The 4,349-nt window shown below is 43.4% G+C and overlaps 1 non-coding gene across 1 annotated transcript; it reads left to right on the top strand.

Moving 5' to 3' along the window:
* The first annotated feature begins 1,237 nt into the window (after nt 1-1,237).
* LOC123841613 (small nucleolar RNA SNORA63) lies at nt 1,238-1,368 on the top strand. Its single transcript, XR_006790251.1, has one exon. It is a non-coding gene; the product is annotated as a small nucleolar RNA SNORA63 (small nucleolar RNA).
* The last annotated feature ends 2,981 nt before the right edge of the window (nt 1,369-4,349 follow it).

The raw sequence follows: 4,349 nt of genomic DNA on the forward strand, positions 1-4,349 counted from the left end.
CAGCTGATGACCTATTTGCTCTAGTCTTTCCTTGGTCATTTCAACAAGAACTGTGGATTCCTGATACACTGGCACACCAAAGGGATGAAAACACTGTGTCCAGGGGCTTCCTCCCAGGGTTATGTGCAGGTCACTGTGACCCAGCCAAAAAGCTACAGATACCATGGTGCATAACCTGGATCCTGATTGAAGATATAGTTTAAAAAATTAGCTAGTCTTTTTGTAATAGGTATTTTTGGGGGGCTCAGTGATGAATGCTTATGTTTCTTGAGCCATACAAATAACAAATTGATTTCCTTAACTTGAATAAAGACATTCCTTTGCTAGACCAATGAAAACCTCATGCTCTGTTGGAAAAGTTCTAATCAGTGAGCAATGGATGATACCACTGATATTCTGGAAGTACCAATCCTCCAGAAGGTCCTGCCAATGATAACAAATATCCCTTGATCCCAACATACGGATAAATCCCATTTAAAGCCTTTTGCTAAAAACCAAGAATAGCTTACCTGTTTAAAGAACAAGATGGTTCTATTGTAGTCGAAATGATTCTTAAATAATTCATCTACTTATTTTGGTAGTTATTTGTGCTTTCTCTCTAAATCTCTTACATGATACATTACTGTAACAATATTTGTAATGGTTATGAAGAGAAAAGTCAATGAATCTGCAGGTTTATTTAACTGAATGCAAACTGGTTAAGAACTTCAGAGGAAAGGATATTATTGAAGATGAGATGTAGAATATTTCAAATAAAATAAAGTAAAATAAAATAAATTATAGCACCCTTGTCCCTATACCAAACTTGTAACCGGGTTAACATTGTATATTCTATATTCCCTTTGGTTTGCTACAAAGTAATCAAATACAGTGAAATATCAAGGAGATTACTTTTAAAAATGAGGGCAACTGGGATCTGTATTATAGTATTTAGTAACTACTTCAGCTACCTGGGAACTCTCTCTCTCTCTGCTAAGAGAAACTGAAAGTTGGTTGTATATTATGTATCTTATGTAGCAATTATATTTCAGTTACTAGGCTGGACATTCCCAAACTCTGAGGTCACTGTTGTAGGTTAGACTATTATTCAGCAAATATTTACTCCGTCACCCATTTCAGTGGGAGAATGCACTGCCCCACTCCATCGATTTGGGGCTTGCCTGGCGTTGCCAGTGGAATGTGTCTGAAAGTACTCTTGTGCTAGTTCTGAGCCTGAGTGTTCAGAAACATCACATGTATGCAGGATCTAGTTACAATGTAGCTGTAAAGTGCTGCCTTGTCTTTGCCCCCTGCTCAAAATAAAGCTGTTACCTTTCTAGCCCTGTCCGCCATGGTGCTTAGCAGCCAGGGATGCATGGTCTCAGATATGTTTACCAAGTAAAACACTGACTTGAGGGGCGCCTGGGTGGCTCAGTCATTAAGCATCTGCCTTCGGCTCAGGTCATGATCCCAGGGTCCTGGGATCGAGCATCAGGCTCCCTGCTCAGTGGGGAGCCTGCTTCTCCCTCTCCTGCTCCCCCTGCTTGTGTTCCCTCTCTCACTGTGTCTCTCTCTGTCAAATAAATAAATAAAATCTTTAAAAAATATAAAATTTAAAAATTTAAAAAAAGAAACATCACATGTTTCCACTTGTGACCTCCACCTTGAGAAAAACATGGGTCAGGTGGCCAGAATGAGGTATGCTGAAGACACCTGCACCCAACTTACAGAGTGAAACAGCTCCCCCCCCCCCCGCCGCCGCCCCCCAACCAGCTGAGCCCAGATCTGCTGAACCACACTGGGCCTGCCATTCTGGGAATGTGAGAATATATTTATTGTCCTATGCCACTGAGATTGGCTGTTGTTTCTTATGGCAACAACTGCCTGCTACGCTCAGGGTAAGTCACTTTATAAAAAAATAAGGCCTTTCTATAGTCTATGCATTGCTCCAGCATCTGTCTTCTTCACTTTGATCTTCTCATACCTGTAATCTCCTCTTCTGAAGTTGCTAAAGAGTAGCGAAGGATGTTCTAGATGCTTGCAACTCAAAATATATCCTCGCTCTGGCACTTTTACCATCACCTTCGTGCGTGTTCAAAATGCAAACCCTCAGGCCCCACTCCAGACTAACTGAATCATTATCTCTGGGGATGAGGCCCAGAAATCTGTGTTTTAACAGGTTTTCTGAGAAATGCTCCCCACACATTAAGGTGGTCACCATTTGTCCAGGACTGTTTCGGTCTTAGCACTGAAAGTCACTCTGAGATAGCCCTCAGAAGGTTGGTCAATGGGAGAATCAATGTAGTATCCTACAGTGATGAGATTTCTGCAGTACTGGGAAGGCACTCTTCTCTGCATGCCTATTTCTGAAAATTCTTCTGAAATACTGTTAATACTTCATGTCTTTGGCAATGGCCAGAGCTTTCCCTTGCTAAGCTGCAAATCTTCACAGAAAGGTAATTCATGGAGCCTTTCCAAGTGGAGTGTATTGCTTCAAGATAAAGGGCAGCTTTCTCAGAGGGAAGGGAGCAAGGATTCGTAAGCTCCTCACTGATGCTCTGTGTCTAAAGTATAAATGAAGGAGATTTTCAGATTCTTATGTGCCAGTCTTTTCACTGAACATGGGAATAGAAGTTAGAGACAGTGGGGTTAGACAAGGGGCAAGAAAAAAACACTAGCTGTATATTTCTAAGACTTAACAGTTCTACTAGAACACTAATTTTTCCAACGTGACTTCCCTCCCCCGTCTTCAGAGACAGAACGGGGCCCCTTTTAGCCCAATTTCCTTAGGCAGCAGTAGAATTAACTTACTCATGTTCTACTGAACACTGGGCATGTAATTCCCTGTGCAGGTTAAGCTGTGGTGCCTTGTGATTTCAGGGTTCTCTGTTCGAGTCAACTTCTCTTAGCCTGAGTTGGAGCCCATCAGTCTGTGGGGCCCAGAGCAACTTAACCATCTTTGGACAGAATCCATCCAAGAGTTCACCCAGTGCCCTGAAGTCCTGCACATGTGCGGGAGCCACAGGAAGCCCCTTGGATCAAAGAGAGCCGAGAGAGCCTCGTCGGGGCTGCGGGAATATCGTGTAATTTACCCAAACCATCTGCGAGTGACATAAATACCAGCCGCTCAGAACACCTGCACCAGATGACTCAGCATCAAGTTGGGAAGCCAGCAGGGGGTTGAAATAAAAGAAAACAAAAACTTCAGTGACTGGAGCAAAACAAAACATCACATTTTGGCACCAGCTGCACTGGAAAGAAAAAAAAAAAATGAACGAAAGAAAATGAGTTGGCAATTTTTAGTCAACTTCCAGTCAGAGAGGTCTGCCAGCTGGATGTGTCGAAGTTTGTGTTGGGGGGGCGGGGAGGAAGGGGGTTTAAAAGAAAAATGAAGAAATATTAAATCCCAGAGACCTCCAACAATAGTTTCAAGGGCCTGGCTTTCTAGATAAAGAACAGCTGCTGCTGAACTTAAGACACAAAATGTTGATTACGACATAGAAGGAATAGAGAAAGAGGGGCCCTGTTGATAGAGTGAAGAGGGAGTGAGCAGACGTGGACTTTGGGTGTGCCATGCCCCCGCAAGCAAGCCAGAGAAGTCCTGATGGGCCACTTCCTCTCACCTGCGAAGGCACTCGTTTATTTAGTCACAGTCCTTCAAAAACTCTCCCAGAAAACCCCCCTGCAGCTTTAGCCACCATGAAGAAGGCCGGCCACACAATTTCAAGACCTGAATATACCATCAGTAGGAAAAGAAAAACCTGATTGCCTGTGAGCGCTTCTAATGAGGCAGTTTCTGGAATTTCAATTACTGTGGGGTGCCTACTGTTTATAGCATTGACCTTGTATTTTCTCTGGTAGAGAGGAGCGATGTGATGAATGGCGGGCACACCACTTTCCGCCTCATCCACCAGATGAATGGCCACAGATACTCTTGGCATCTGAAGTGGTCCAGGTGGTCCCTCTGGCCTGATTCCCTTGGCCAGTTTTCCTTTCTCATCTGGGAATTTTGACCCTCCTGCTTTCCAACTAATTGTCTCATATTATCTCCTTTTTGTTCATGAATGTCCTTTCAGCAAAAGGTTGCAAAATCTCAGGCTGTTGAGACAGAAAGTCTCAATTAACCTCTAACCTCGTTTCAGTGCCCATGGTGGCTTGGGTTATTCCTTACACCTAATCATGGGCCCATTAACAAGTTGTGCGAAAACTAAACAAAACAAAAACACTGTTTTGACCAGGCTGTAATTGCTGCTAAATGACACTTAACAATGGCTCCCTTGTACTGCTAAATGGACAGTGTGGGCCACTCAGGTACACTGCAAAATCCTGGGCAGTGAGATTTATTTGTGATAAGGGCCTCCCTGTATCTC

Source organism: Mirounga angustirostris, unplaced genomic scaffold (assembly GCF_029215605.1).
Source record: "Mirounga angustirostris isolate CCGP_5_RB_7025 unplaced genomic scaffold, mMirAng1.0.hap1 SCAF_10, whole genome shotgun sequence".
Classification (NCBI taxonomy): Eukaryota; Metazoa; Chordata; class Mammalia; order Carnivora; family Phocidae; genus Mirounga; species Mirounga angustirostris.